Raw genomic sequence first — 16,663 nt, 5'->3', positions numbered from 1 at the left:
GATGCTTGGGCCATTATGAAGGTGCCTGCAGCCATACCCACTGCCTCGAATCTCCACCAGGCAACAGAGCAGGGAGGAGAGGCACAGCAACGCGTCCAAACGTGCTGGTGTGAAGATAAGCGAAATAATGCTGCCTCAGCAAAAAAACGCAGGTGGGGGAAAAAAAGTATATATCAAAGAGCAAGGAGCATTGCTGAATCACTAGACACCAGGGAGCCTGGCAGAGACGACAGCTGTAAATAGCTGAGGAGCATGGGGTACTCAGAATCATAGAATAGTTTGGGTTGGAAGGGACCTTAAAGTTCATCTAGTTCAAACCCCTCCAACCCCTCTGCCACGGGCAGGGACATCCCACTAAATCAGGCTGCCCAAGGCCCATCCAACCTAGCCTTGGATGCTCTTGGCATTTCAGGTAATTTTATTCAAAATAGATTGGAGTGAACAGCTCTCTATTTGAAAAGAAGAGGAGGAGGAAATGCTTTTTCCAGGCGCGCTCTTGGTGTGCCCCAAATATGCCTTTTAAGTAGAACAGCACAAGAAAAGATAAATTGAAGTCCTTTGCAAATATGCTAGGAGTGTGTGCAGAGCACAGGGCAGAAAGGGCTGGGAGTGTTTGCACAGGGCCTGGGAAGGATCAGCACAGCCCTGCATCCCGGTGCACAGAGGCAGCTTTTGTTCCAGCAGCAATTACTGCATTCCTGCAGAGCCCTGGAGCCGCAAGCAGAGGCATCCCTTGTCCCAGCCTCCATCCCCACACTCCCACCGAGACACCCAGGCCAGCGGGGAGATGATGGATGGTGTTCCAAAAGCAGGGTTGGGATGGTGCCTGTGCCAGTGAAACAATTCTGGGAATGCAAGAGGATCCAGGAGCAAAGCGTCGGGGAGCATCCACAGCTGTGCTGGGGAGGGAGGGCACAGGGCTCCACAGGGATGGGGCTCTGCCCTGGGGAGGGAGCCCTGCCTAGGCAGCCCTTGGTGGAAAGTGGGGCTCCTCTTTCCTACTTTGGCCCACCTGCATGGTGTCCCAGTCCCCAGCCTCTCCCATCTCGGTAGTGTCCACCACGAGACACCTGGTAAGCATCTAAGAAATGGATAGAGGTAGCGGTCCCCTTCTAGTGACTATAAAGTGAGTTCAGGAGGGTAGTGTCGATGAGACATCCAGCTCTGAGGTGGCTGAATCAGAAAGAATTCTTCCCTCTATGCATTTAATGTCTTCATACAAGGCAGCGTCCTCCCAGAAACACAGTGCGCTGCTCAGTCTGATGGGTGTGGGAGGTCCCCAATCCTGCCATGCACTCAACACATGCATTTGACGACAAATGCAATGGGACTCCCACTGTGCCCAGCAAAACCAGTCTGTGGTGGAGGTGGAGCTGATGAGATCAGGCCAAGGGCCAGGGGGGCTCTGAGCTGCTGACACAGAGCCCTGGCTCAAGAGGCTGGAGGGAGCATTTAGGAATCCCTAGTGGGAAGCAGAAGAAAATGCACTTCAGAGTGGAAAATGCTTTTAAGCCCAACCTGCTGGCAGAACTGAAGAGGCTCTGGTTACACAGACACATATTTGGCTTCTACTTATCTGGAGTATTACTGAAAAAAAGGTTTTTTCCCCCACTGTGAGATGCAAACCCTGTGCCACTTCCCCCTCTGATGTGCGCACAGCCAAGAACCAAGCGTGTACCCACTCTCTTGACCAACCCAAAACTGCAGACCCAGGTGAGCCCAGTGTCATTCTTTGCTCATGCTTCTCAGCAGCAGCCCTCCAGCAGATCAGCAGCACGGTTCCACTTTAGACAGTGGGAGGTTGCTGTCTCCAGACACAATTTGCATTGGAACAGCATCTTCAAGGTGCTCAGAAGTACAATGTCAGCAGAGCTCTCAGCTCCACCCCAGCAGTCCCAATGCCAACTTGGCTTATGGCCATGACCTGCTGCAGGGATGACAGTGGTGTGTCACAGGCAAAGCAAGAGAAAGCTGGAGGGAGCCAGCAAGGGCAGGGCTCTCAGTAACACTCGGGTAGATGCATTCTGGCTACCCTTGCGTGATTCACATGTCTCTCCGTGACACAGAAATAGGCTGAAAGGTCTCTGCCAACCCAAAGTGGCACTGAGGTCAATGTGGATAAGTGAGGGCATCATCTGGGTGGTGCCAAGTGATCCACAACTCTGGTCATTGAGAGAAACCTGCTGCCACATGTTCCCAGCACATATCCACCAGTCCTGCAAGAGGAAAGCCTTATCCTGCAGGCACAGCTGCAGCCCTGAACCTCATCTGCGTTTCAAACAGAATCACTTTAACACCATTGTCTCTATCCTGCCTTTAAAGCTCTTGCTGCATCAAAGCTTGACAGCCTCCATCACCACCAAAAAGGTGAAGGTTATTTCATAGGGGTCTGAACTTTCCCAGGCATTGGGACCTTTACAGGTCCCATGCAGAGCCACTGCTGGTTTGGAGTCATGGCCATCACTCATGGCTGAATCCCACAAGGGGCATAAGCAACACATTGACCTTAAAATGACTGTTGAGGAGGGAAGTTTGTCTAATACGGATGTACGGGAATGAGAAGAATGATGCTGTCCCCACACCTATGTCTCAGGTGCTGGCACCGTGGGTGACAACTAAAGGTAAGGCTGGGGATCCATGCATGGGGCTACTGAGTCACATAACAACAGGAGTTCCCTATTTAGGGAAAAAAAGTAAACACCCTCATAGTGAAGTGGTCTGTGATGGCCAGAGCACGTGCCTGTGCACTTTTTGCCCCTTCATTTTGCAGGTGGGTTCTCGAGTACTCACTATAAAGGTGTCAGCACCTAAAGCACAGCGGTGTGACACAGGCTGCTATCGAGAACACCATTCATGTAATCAGATCTAATTTTGCCATTGATTTCATTTAGTTATGATCTCGCTTTCACTAATTTGCTTTCCTTCTGCTTTGCCATCCATCAGAGGGCTGTGACTGCAGTGGGGAGCACAAGCTGGCAGCAATTAGCCCTGGATCGATGCTATTTGACGCGGCTCATGGGCATTGGACTGCCAGCAGGCAGATTTTTGTGCGAGCTCTTTCGAGCTGACTGAAATGTAAACAGAGGCAGAGATGAGTCCAGAAGCAAGAGGAACCCTGCCAGAAAAGCTGCTATAGATTCAGGAGAAGCTTGGTGAACTCTGCGTATTTTCATAGAACCACGGAATAGCTCGGGTTGGAAGGGATCTCAAAGCCCATCCAGTTCCACACCCCTGCCATGGGCATGGACACTTCCCACTGCATCAGGGTGCTCCAAGCCCCATCCAACCTGGCCTTGAACACCTCCAGGGATGGGGCAGCCACCACTGCTCTGGGCAACCTTGGCCAGGGCCCCAACACCTCCACAGAAAAACACCCCTTCTTAAAATATCACCTCAACCTCCCCTCTTTCATCTGAAAACCATTCCCCTTCGAAATATCCCTGCACTCCCTGATCAAGAGCCCCTCCCCAGCTTTCCTGGAGCCCCTTTCAGCACTGGAAGCTGCTCTAAGGTCTCTCTGCAGCCTTCTCTTCTCCAGGCTGAACAACCCCAACTCTCTCAGTCCTTGTACTGGAGGTGCTCCAGCCCTAGGATCATCCCTGTGGCCTCCTCTGGACTCTCTCCAACAGGTCCATATCCTCCCTGTGCTGAGGACTCCAGAACTGCACACAGTGCTCCAGGTGGGGTCTCACCAGAGCAGAGCAGAGCAGAGTGGCAGAATCCCCTCCATCCCTCTGCTGATCCTGCTGCTTTGGATGCAGCCCAGGACACAGTTGGCTTTCTGGGCTGTGAGCTCACGTTGCTGGCACCAATAATTTCTGTCAAACCTGTGTTTCGCTCCAAGGCTGTCAGGGAGCATCAGTCTGGGTCTCACTGAGAGGAAAACACTCTCACAAAAATTGGCAGAGTTGCCTTGGATCCAGCCTGGCACCACCGGAGTCAATTCTAGGGGTTTCCATCCAACAGGACTTTCTGGAGTGACTTTTATGCAATACAGTGAAAACACCTTTGAAAAACCTCCACAGGTAATGAAGCAGGGAAAAAGCACAGAACAAGAACAAATTGTGAGCTTCCTTTTGACTTAAACCCCACATATCTTCAGTTCTCCCCAAATAATTTCAGTTGAAACCACTTTCTAATGGAATAATATTTACACTTAATCAGCTCTGATTTATCTGGATCTCATTGTGTTATTTTGAATGGCTGAACCAAATTATTTCCATCTCCATACAACAGCATGCAGGGCACCTACGGGGTCATTGCTCCAAATCAACTGAAACCTCCCAGACAGACTGGTTTGGGGGAGGGAATAATTGCAATCTCATCTGTTGGTATCAGCAAAGTGATTTATTGGGATAATTGAGATGGAGCCCACACATCAATCCCAACCCCCGCTGTGTGTTCCTAGGACACAGTGACGCTCCTGGCAAACAGTGTGGGAAGGGCATGGGTATCACTGAAGGCACTGGCACTCCCTGGGCAGTTCTCCTGCATTATGAACCGTGACACAAACCCCACCGCTCCCAGCAAGGATCACCCCACGCACATCCACCCATTCACCTTGGCTGGTCCGCACAGGCACCCTGCCTGGGAGGGAAGCATCTACATACTTCATCTTCACTTCATTAGCCCTAAAATACTGTCTTGAGGTGTGGGCAGTGTTATAAAAGTCTTAGTCATCTCAGGGAGACTCCCAGCTCATACTGACCCACCTCTGCTTCTTGAAACAAGTGTGAGTTGTGCCTGCTAACCCCATCTCCAGTGCTGCAGGGCAGGAGCACAGGAGCTCCCACACCCACCCTGCGAAGGGCTATAATCAGAGGAGGGATGAGAGCTCTGAACATCTCTATTGAAGTTTGGGTGTCTTGTATCATGTAGTGTGCGGGGCAGAGAAAGTTTAAGCTAGGACAGGTGAGGAGAGTCTTGAACTCACAAAACAGACTTCGAGGTGTGGCTTCACCAGCACTGAGTACAGAGGCACAATGCCTTCCCTGCTCCTGCTGGCCACACCATGGCTGATCCAAGCCAGGATGAAGCTGCTCTTCTTGGCTACCTGGGCGACTGCTGGCTGGTGTTCAGCTGCTGTTGCCCAGCATCCTCAGGGCCTTTTCCACCAGGCAGCTTTCCAGCCACGCTTCCCCAGGCCTCAAGCACTGTCTGGGGTTGTTGTGACCCAAGCGCAGGACTTGGCCTTGTTGAACCTCACACAATTGGCCTCAGCCCATTGATCCAGCCTGTCCAGCTCCCGCTGCAGAGCCTTTCTTTCCTTAAGCAGACCAACACTCCCACCCAATTTGGTGTAATCTACAAATTGACTGTAGGAGTACTTAGTCCCCTCATCCAGATCATGGACAAAGATATTAAACAAGACTGACCCCAACACTGAGCCCTGGGGAAGCCGCTTGTGACCAGCCACCAATTGGATTGAACTCCATTTACCATCATTCTTTGGTTCAGCTATACAGCTAGTTTTTCACCCAGCAAGTGATTTTTTTTGTTATGTGAAGCAGCAAAATCATTTGAGTCCCTGAGTAGAGTAAAACACCATGTCCTGGATGCAGGGTGAAGCAGAAGTAGACTCTAAGCCATGAGGAACACCAGCTTTGGAGACAAGCTCTCCCATGGCAAAGCAGCTTGGTGCTGGCTTTTTTGCCTTTCAGAGCTGGCAGAGCACAGTGAACACCAATAAGCTGGTTCCTTTGTTTATAGTTTTTTCAACCAGCTTTTTACTAAGGTTAAAGATCGAGGCCCTGCTGACCCTTGGGCTGAGCAGTTCACATCTGAGTACACATTCAGGAAGGCTGGGGGGCCGGCACCCGCCAAAACAAATGGTTGTATTATCCAACAGTTTCCTCCCCCGAGACCTGGTTCATGAAAGAGAAAACCAAAGCCAAGAAGCCTTAGGTGTGGAGCAGCAGCCCTTCAAAATAAATACAAGGGCCCATGAATGAAGCTGTAGCACCTCTGGTTGGTTTCTCCATCACGTGCATGTGATGAAAAACACACGCATGGTGAAAATTAGTTTTACCATGGGAAAGAAGAAACAATAATAAAAACATACGAGGATGGGAGAGTCCCAAGGTGACTGCAGATTGACTCCTGGTCTTCAGGGCTGCCCTCCGTGCTCAGCCAAGCATAGTGTGGCCACCTCTCCCATCATGCTCGCTTACAGCAGCTCCTCCCCAGCATTGATGCTCCAGCCTGGTGCATCCCATACCCATGCATCCCATAAAGGAGCTCCTGCTCCATTTCCCACCAGCTGCTCACTCAAGTGATTTCCTTTTGTCACCATGCTTGCAAACAAACCCTCACAAATCAAAACTAGCTGTCTGCAAGAGCAAGGTGCTGAGACTGGCTGGGGTTCAAGCGTTATGACAAACACTACACCACCAATTGGGAGATGCTTTTATTTCAATGGAGGGGTGATGGGACTAATGTATTAAGTGTTGGCTCTTCTATAGTTCATGGCAACATCTTCTAAATCACAGAATCACAGAATTGTTTATGTTGGAAAAGACCTTTAAGATCATCAAGTCCAACCATAAACTTCACACTGCCAAGCCCACCACTAAACCATGTCCCTAAGCACCACATCTACACAGCTTTTAAATTGCTCCAGGAATGGAGACTCCACCACTGCCCTGGGCAGCCTCTGCCAGGGCCTCACCATTCCTTCAGTAAAGACACTTTTCCTAACATCCAATCTAAACCTCCCCTGGTATACAACTTGAGGCCATTTCCTCTTGTCTGACCCCTTGCTACTTGGAGGAAGAGACCAGCACCAACCTCATCACAACCTCCTTTCCAGGAGCTGCAGAGACCAATGAGGTCTCCCCTCAGCCTCCTGTTCTCCAGGCTAAACAGCCCCAGATCCCTCAGCTGCTCCCAGAACCCCTGGGCTCCAGCTCCTTTCCCAGCTCTGTTCCTTCCTCTGGATGCGCTCCAGCCCCTCAGTGTCTTTCTTCCTGGGTTCAAGGATTTGAACCTCATACATTTGGCCGCGGACCATCAATCCAGCCTGTCCAAATGCCTTGTGTTAATGGTTTTAATCACTTGTTCTCCTGCAGAGATGAAAATGAAAATGCATTGAGGTAAAAGCAAAAGATTTTGCATTTCTAGAGGGAATCCAGGACTCACAGCACGGTTTGGACCAAGAAAATCAACTCCCTTTTGCATCTGCTTCCCCTTATCTGCTCAGAGGGCGACAACAGAATCAGAAGTTCTTGCCTACAGGCAGCACTGGCCATCAAAATGTGCCCTGCCTGCCTGCCTACCAGCCAGGCTGAGCATGGAGCACAGCAGCAAGTACGGCACCTCCATTCTGCACCAGTGTGGGAGTTCCTCCCAAGATGTTTTATTTCCAACCCTTTTTGCTGTCAGACCAACACTTTCACTTGACATACGGAAGCCAGAGCAGGAACTAGAGCAGCACATGTGGGCAATACAGAAGGGAACTCCTCAGTGAATCACTTGCTCCCATCCATGAAGAAACCCCACGACTCTCATTTACATAATTAATGCCTTTCATCCCAGAGCTTCCTGAATTGCTTGAAAGATACTGAATTTAGTATCTCTCTTGCAACAGCTATACAATGCTAAAGAAAGGTCAGACATCTCTGGGGAAGAAGTAGGAGGTGTTATAATGCTAGAGGACACCAACAGCTGGGACCAAAATTACTAGGAAGGTGCACAAGCATTTGGCCATAAAAAGGGTCTCAACATCTCAATTCTTGCAAAAAGCATCTCAGGATTTTTCAGGGTGGCAAGGAGTTTGACCTTATCTCATCAGAAAGACAGCACCTCCCCCTATCTCCATGCTGAGGAACTGTTTCAGTAATGGCTCTCCAAACATCTGCCACTTGGAGCTGTCCTGAAACAACTGGGGGCTCCTCCAGACCCCATCCTGTGCTGGGATGCTTCCAGCTGATCCCCTCGGAACTTTATATATGAAAAAAGAAAGACAAACTAGATGAAAAGGTTCAGCGGAGCAGGACAAGCAGCCCTTGGATACCACACGTGAAAAGACACAACTAAGAAGGTGAGTCTCAACTTCTGAAGTTCTTTCCCTGTTCTTCAGCTCCTCTTTGCCCACCTACACACTCCTTCCTCAGATCACCCAGGTCCTAAACAAAAGCAGAGTGGAAAGTGGTGGGTGAAACAAAAAGCACAGTTTAGAGAAGGTTGGATTTCTCCAGCACCAAGAACATCCCCAGAAGCACGACCTGCCCACGGGAAATCCCCAACACGGGAGACAACAATGTTCTTACCTTCAGACTACTGAAAAGAGAAACTCTTTCCAAACATTAAAGTGCAATTGAAAAGCACTGATAATTAAGACATATCTTTTACTTCAACCCAGGCTTTACCAAAGGCTGCCCTTGCAATCAAGAACCACATGCTTATGTTCACATTGCATCTTCTAGTCTCTTCAGCCTCACCAAGCAGCTGGAGCTTTCATAGCACTTGTTACCCACTTCTCCTCCCCTTCTTTAGAAGTAGAAAAATCAAATACATGAACACTAGTGTAAGTTGTATTTTATAACAGCTGTAACACTTCCATTGTTACAAACCAGAGGTTCAGCTTGTGTGGAACCAGACTTTGCAGCCTTTGGCTTCAAGAGCAGTTGCAGCAGTGAGGGGCCGGTGAGAGCACAGCCTGTGTTGATTCAGGCTCTCAAAGAGAAAATGAGTAAAAGAGTGGAGAGGATCCAGCTTATTCCCTGTGTACATGTTCAAGAACCAGGATTTATTGCCTAAAACCATTGTATCCCATGCATTACCCAGGTTTTCCAGCTGGAAGCCCAGTCAGCCCTGTGCAGCACATTGCTGTGTCACCCAGATATTCCAAGTGACACCCATATTTCTTAAACATTTACCTCCACATCCTACCACGCCAGGGAGAAACAAGTCCTGAGATGCTGAGAGGATGAGGATGCCGCAGCAGACAGGCTGCTCCAGGAGATTCTCCTGCTTGGGCAATCCCTGTCTTTCACCAGCACTGGGGAGCAGGGGGACCTTCTCCCCCTGAGCCTGATCATCCCATGGTGTTGTGGCTCTGACGGCTGGAGAAACGTAATTTGCAGGAAGAAAATGAAGTTCCCAGGTTTGATTTTGTTCCAGGGCTTTTTATTTTTTTGGTGAAATCTGGGACAATTTCTACCCTCTTCAGGGCTTCTCTCATCCGTCTCAGGAACAGCCAAGGGCAATGTGGACATCTCATGAAAGTAGACATGGGAGACCTCAGCTCAAAGGACATGGAGCTGGGTATGCCAAGGCACAGCTCCTGTCCCAAGGCCCATCTGACACCAGTGGGTGTCCACCTCTCCCAGTCTGACATGCTATCCTGAAACTCTGAAACCTTCCAGACAAAGAAAGTGTCAAAGTCAGGGAGATTTCAACAAACCGACATTTTCAAAAGGGGGAAAAAAATCTAGTAAACTTTTTCAACCATTCAACTTCAGAGGTTCTTGGCTTCCTTCCAAGAGACACTGCTAATTTAAATACATGGGACTCCGCAAGGCCTCCCACCACTGTTTGGAAGACATGACGTGTATGCTTATATTCTCCATTGCTATTTACACCAACCGACCTCACTCCACATCCTCCCTCCTTCCTTACATGCTCTGCCTTATTAATAGCGAGCCTGCTGTCCTCATTCCAGCTAAATAAGGCCACCTCAAGATATCTGGGGCCTCTTACAGCCAGTTGGCTGGGGAGTCCCAAGGGCTGCACAGTTTCTTTCCTGGAGGTGGTCTACAACACGTGAAGATGTCCATCTCATATCACAGAGTCATGGAATGGTTTGGGTTGGAAGGGACTTCAAAGCCCCATCCAGTTCCACCCCTTGTGTCATGGGCAGGGACACCTCCTACTGGATCCGGTTGCTCAAAGCCCATCCAACCTGGCCTTGAACACCTCCAGGGATGGGGCAGCCACAACTTCCCTGGGACAACCTGTGCCAGGGCCTCAACATCCTCACAGCAAAACATTTCTTCCTAAAATTTCATTTCAATCTCCCCTCTTTCTGCTTAAAACCATTCCCCTTATCCTCTCCCTGCACTCCTTGACCAAGAGCCCCTCCCCAGCTTTCCTGGAGCCCCTTTCAGGACTGAAAGCTGTGCTAAGGTCTCCCTGGATCCTTCTCTTCTCCAGGCTGAACAACCTCAACTCTCTCAGCCTGGTCTCTTATGGGAGGTGCTCCAGCCCTCAGATCATCTCTGTGGTCTCCTCTGGACTCGTTCCAACATCTCCATGTCCTTCCTGTGCTGAGGACTTCAGAACTGGACACAGGGCTACACACCAGAGTTGAGCAAAGGGGCAGAATCCCCTTCCTCCCTGCTGGTCATGTGGCACTTGGAAGTTCGGTCTAAAAAGACTCTGTGGTCAGATTTGTCTCACCTAACTTCAGGCACTTCGCTAAGTAAGGAGAGACGGCTCCCTGGTGAGTCGGTGGTGAGAGAGTAGGTGTCAAACATGGATAGACAGACGCAGCTCCAACAACCTTCAATCCTCTGCTGCACACACAGAGACTCCTTACACTGCCACACACATCCCGCCTCCTCATCCTCTGCTTCATTTATAAAGGAAAACAAACATCCCTCCAGCGCTGTCAGGAGCTACGCTGTGGTTTTAATTTCACTACAGGCTTTTCATAGCTTTCAGTGAAAAAAAGGCCCTGTAACGTGAGAAGGTCAGGGTAATGCGACCAGTGTTCTCGCTGCTTCTGGAGCCAGAGGCAAATGCTGCAGAGAGCAGCCAAGCACAGAAACACAAACCTGCCATCAGCAAACTCGGTTGAGCAGCCCCCAGCGCAATGCAGACCCCACCACCCCCAGGGAAAGGAGCTTCATTTCTCATGCTCCCTTTCATTTGATGTGTCAGCCTCGTTCAGCTGATGAGGACAATCCCACAAGGAGCCCTGATGACCCATTGTGACACCAGGCTGGCATTCAGTAGCTTCAGGATCACGCACTTGAGTAGCTGCTCACAAGGACGCAGGGTCTGGTCCTTCATCTTAACACTGCAAAGCACCTTGAAGGAGTCGTTGGCTCCGCAGGTCCTCACACTGGATTGCAGAGAGCATATTTGTGCTTAAGTCAATATGCGACTCATTGTTTGGGAAAGTAAAGAATTCAAACTCCAGATTCTGTTCCTCTTAACCAGAGGAAACCTCAGGGAGATAAACCCTGGAAAACAATCTACTCAAGGAAGCTGAAAGCAAAACTAATGAAGGCACGAGGTCAAAGCCCAAAGTGAGAAAGGGAACAAGCTGGGATGGGAATGGCAGGGAGGCTGCGGCTGGGGCCGCAGGGGTGGGAGGGCTGTGTGGATGCAGCACCACATCTGCATGTACGATGTGTGCACAGCCCCTTCCTTCCCAAAGTGCTCATTCACAAACCCTGCAGCCCAAGCTGCCCTGGCTGCCACAGTAACAACCGCTTCAGGAAGTCTAAAAGGGTCACAGGAAAACCCACAAATGCTGCGTGGAGCCACACTCAGCAGCTTTGCACCAACAGCACCACCTACCAGCACTCCCTCACCCTCCTGGATGTTGATGTAGAGTCATGAAACCCTATATAATCCAACAGGGCTCTGCTGGTTTCTGAAACGTTTATAGCATAACAGAGCCTCATTCATCAAACATTGCTAATGAATTTTCCACTGAGCAAGACCATGGATGCTCTTGGGGACGGCTCCTGAAACAGAGCCTGTGTAGGGATCTCACCACTGGTCAAAATTAGGTTCCTTGTTTCAGACCAGATTTAATAGAATCCAATATCCAAGTGGGTCATTCATCTCTAGCTTCAACCTCTTCAGAAGAGGAGTCAGTTTTCCCTATCCCAGAGCACCTGCTCTCTCCCTCTCTGCAGAGCCACCCCAGACCTTCAAGGACCCAAAGGAAAGGAAAAGAAGTCACTCCACCAGCGACAGAAGCACCCAGACCCACATTCAGAAGGGATTTAGCCACCAAGAAGCCTGTTTTTGAAATCTAGATACACATTTTTTTTCTTTCAATTTAATACTAAGTGCGAGTCCAGAGTGCTTGGTGCAGAAATCTTTTCACAAAAGCAGGACCTCAGTCAGGGCAAGGTCAGAGGACACATTGATCAGTCCGTGCCATTTGCCCCTTTTCCTCCTCTGCTCCCCAGCCCATCACGTAGATCAAACTCTGCCATTTAGCAGGTCGCAGCAGGAAAACCAATCCCCCATCACACAAACTGTGCTTCATAAGGAGATTGCATTTCAGAGAGAAAACCTCCAGCATTTGGCTCCGTGACCCTACAGTGAATGAACGGTGTGGGCTGGGTGCTCGTAGAGCCCCATCCAGCCCAGACAGGGAGGGATCCACGCACACAGCCTGGTGTCCTCACTGCTGCTCCCCATGGGAAGGCAGCTCAGCAGGACTTGCAAATATTTTCTGTTCAAGAAGAGCAAGCACTTGCCAGGAGTTCTCATGAAGGCTACAGCACGCTGGGATCAGTTCCCAGCCCCCGGTCCAAAATATTCCGTGACATTAATGTGCAAGGCATGCTGCAAACAAACAATTATATGCTGGGACTCGCGGCAGGGACTGACTCCCTGCCCATTTCCCTGTCCGTTTTTAGCTTCCGAATGACAAGAGCTACATTGCTCCATGGACATCCATCTTTACCCCACCTCTTAATGCAATACCCATTCCATCTTTTAGGGGAAAGCTGCATGTAGAAACTTAAAAACTGCTTTTTCTAAAGGCCTGGATCATGCCCTTGCAAGCTTTCCTCAGCAGGGAGTTGCCCTTTTAGACTTTGGATGCAAGCAGATAGAGAAAAAAGATGCAAAAAATGAAAGAGAAAGGAGGAAAGGCAGCAAGTCAGAGCCTGAACCACCCAGGAAACACCAACAAACTTATAAACCAACCAACCCTAGCAAGGTTTTAGCAGATATACCAGTATCATGCCTGGAAAACAGTGCAAACAGGTGGCAGAGACTCCTTTGAAACACCTCCTTAAGAGCCAGAAGTTGCACACAGGGAGATATTTGGTCGTGCTGGAAGGATGGGGGAAAACCCTGGGCAGGAGGTATTGGTATTGATGGTGTTGGATACTCACACCCTCACAAACATCAATGGGAAAACACTGCTTGGCCACAAAGGAAAGGAGAAGGTAATACAACCCCATCTAAGATGACCTTAGTCATAAAAGAAGCTGCACTCAGGGTGACCTTGTATTGTCACCAGCTACAAGACCAGAGGTACAAGGCCATCAAGAGAAACGTTAGGAAACGTGCATTGGCTTTTGGCTGAGAACTTGCCGAGGGTCCTTCTGCCAGGGTGAGGTACCCATAGCCCCATCAGACCACTGTTCCAAAGAAAAGCTGCCTCAGCCCCAGGCAGTGGTGCACCAAAGGGATGAGGAGGGAAGGCAAGTGGCTTGCTTGGAATTCAGGCAATGCAGCCATTAGCCTTGGAGGATGGCGCTGCTACAGGGAGGGGGAGGAAGAGTTTTACAGGGAAAAAATGCTTATTCATCACCAAAACTCATTTGGAAATTGCCCAAAACCCCACTGTTTGAAGAAGTAAAACTTCTCCTCATCACATCTCTGTTCTGGCATAACTTTGAAGAAACATTTCTCCTCCCCGTGACAGGATTGTGGGCAGTTCACTGTGGGACTCTCCTTCCCAGGCAGGGCTCTCTCTCCACTTCTTCATCAGAAAACTTGTACAAGTCTCAGCCTATCCTGGTGCAGGAAGAGAAAGTGAGTTGTCAGAAAGCACAGTAGTTGGGAAAAATCTCTTCCTATGCAGCCCCAGGGAGCACAGGCACAGGGCATCTCCACACTCACCAAGAGTGCCACTAGCACGTCCAGAGCTGTGGGAGCATGAGCACAGGCACGGACAAGGTGCTGGGATGGAGGGATGTGTATGCAAGCAAAAGAGAATGAGTGAAACACCAGCTGGGAGATCAGCAGGAAAGGAACTCGGGAATGTGTCCTGGAAGGAGAGGGAGCGTTGCACAGTGTTAGGGGCTGTCCTGGAGAGCCCATTGCTGGGCTCCTGCCTGTAGCAGTAGGGGCATGGGGGAGAAACCAAGGCTTATAGTCGCAGCTGAGCTGTTGCAGTGAATTCCATACCAGACTTGGTGTTGTTCAGCCTGGAGAAGTGAGAACTTAGAGAAGCTTTCAGTACTGAAAGGGGATTAGAAAGCTGGGGAGGGGTTCTTGAGCAGGGAGTGCAGGGATAGGATGAGGGGGAAAGGTTTGAAACTGAAAGAGGGGAGATTGTAATGAGATCTTATGGAAAAATGTTTTACTGTGAAGGTCAGGAGGCCCTGGTGCAGTTTGCCCAGAGACTTCTGTGGACTACCTGTGCCAGCGCCTCCCTATCCTCACAGGAAAAAATTTCTTCCTAAGATTTCATCTAAATGTCCCCTCTTTCAGCTTATTAGTGAGAAAGCAGAGTGCATGGGTGCAAGCATCAAACTTTCTCCGAGATACGCCTATCCCACCAGCTAGAGGCCCTTGAGTGATCCATTCGGAGCAGCCTGCCCAAGCAGGATGCATTTTTCCATGCTAAGCTATGGGCAAAGGCCTGTGCAAAATGGAGCATCGTACACTGCATTCTTCAAGCCTTTCCCATAACAATCAAAGCAAGCAATAACCTCCACTCCCTGGGGAAGGATGTGACCTCTGCTCGCTCCCACTTGCCAAGTCGAGAGCACTTTCCAACCACACCATTGTGCGTGAAAAACACTACACCTGCTGTTATCTGGTTTCAAGACACCGTTACAACAAGTCTTGGATCACCCAGGTTTTATAGAGGCACACCCTATCATTTCTACATCATTCCTCTATCAGATCCTACAGGGAGGGGAAGCTTCTGGTGGAAGTGCTGACACACAGCCATGTGTCATCGCAAACTGTCTGGCTTTCTGCAGCAGCACCTTTCCCTGTGCACCCTGCTTTGTCTAGACACTGGAGTGTGTGCAGAGCATCCCTGTTTATCCATTAAAGAGTGAATCAGCAAATCTAGAGCCCTGCTCGCCATGGATTAGCTCTCCATTGGAAAGGATATCTCTTGTTATCATCATTGTACTTTGCCATTAATCCATCCAATGGAGTCTGGCCAGTAGCCCAGAACAGCTGGGGCAACCACAGAGTTTCTCTTCCCTGACCATATTTTTCCTCTCCACCATGCTGAGCTCCCCACAGCCCTGCTAATGGCTGGGTAATAGCAGAGCTCACTTCCAGCTTTGAGAGACCATCAGCAATTCAATTGCTTAGAGCATCTTGCAGGAAACACACTTGGTTAGAAGGAAAACAGAGAGGAGTGACATGGTGAACATCAGAGCAGGGCTTGCCTTGGCTGCCGCCCCACTATAAGGCACCCCAAATTCAGATATGATCCCTTTGAGAGAAGAAAATCTCATTCCAGGTCATTGCTGGCTGTGGTTGCTGCTGCCTGTGCTGGCAGCACAGAGCCACATGGTTCACCATCTTGGTGCAGAGATGTATAGAGGTCCTGGTGAACACAAGCTCTGCCACTACAGCCACACACACTGGGCTGGCAGCTCCCCAGTGGGGTTTATGCTGTGCTTTGGTGCATTTACTGAGCTCACATGGCAGGGCTGTAGATTAAGAGCAGCAGGATCTATTGCCTTAAACACCTTGCCATGCCTTCAGATAGAACCTTCTAGCAAGGGCAGGGGTGTCTTGCTATCCCTGCTGAATTCTCTGAGAAAGATCAGCAATGTTCACTCATTTTAAAGCAACTCTTGGAGGTCCAGCATAGTGAAACAACCAAGCAGCCTTAAGGGTAGGCCATGGAGGAACAAAGCATCCTGCACAGACGTGACATGATGAGCTCTTTTCTGCTCTGCAGCAGCAAGTGTAGGATGTGACAGCAGGCAGGCACGTTTACAAACTTCCCAATCTTCTGGCTGCCTCTAGCTGACATGATTTCCATGGGTGGCTGGAATGCCATCCGTCTCCTGAGGCTGCTAAAAGGGAGCATCAATCTTTTGACCACAGAAGAGCGGAGCAGATTGGCCTTCCACACACCCTGCCAAGAGGCTGGCAGGTCCTCTTGTGGGGTCTGGGCACAATCATCCCTGCCCAAAGTGGGAATCCAGCAGGAATTGTCAAGCCCCAATAGCAAATCAAAAGACTTTTCCCAGCTGCTGTCCTTTATGCTAGCACAGCCTTGGCATCTCACTGGCATTTAGAGACTTGTGTTTGGAGAGCAACAGCTCCAATTCTGGCTTCTGATGACTGTAAGAGTCATCCGTCATACACAAGAGGGCCACAGGCTAAGATGTACCTGCCACTGTTCTTCTTCCTGCACATGCAGCACCTGCTAGCCCCTGGCATGCAGTCAGTGTGGTCAAGCAGAGAGCACAGAGGCAGATGGGGAGAGGTGGAACTGCAATTGTTCCCACCTCTGTAGACAAGGACCAAGTGATCTCCTCACATCCTATGGGTGTTTCTAAGCTCCAGCCCCTCTGCAACAGCTCCTCACTTCTGTGCAGTGAGCAAGGGACTGGTACCTCTTCAGCCAGTGGCAGTCCCCATAGCACACCCCATCTCACAGGATGCCACCACACTACTAAATCAATTTGTTCATCCCTAGCTTTGCCACTAGAGCAGGACGAATCTTCCTTGATCCCAGCAGAACAAATGCTACAGCTTC

This window comes from Cuculus canorus, chromosome 18 (genome assembly GCF_017976375.1).
Source record: "Cuculus canorus isolate bCucCan1 chromosome 18, bCucCan1.pri, whole genome shotgun sequence".
Taxonomy (NCBI): domain Eukaryota; kingdom Metazoa; phylum Chordata; class Aves; order Cuculiformes; family Cuculidae; genus Cuculus; species Cuculus canorus.
The sequence above is the reverse complement of the archived record's forward strand: the minus strand, read 5'-3'. Positions refer to the sequence as shown.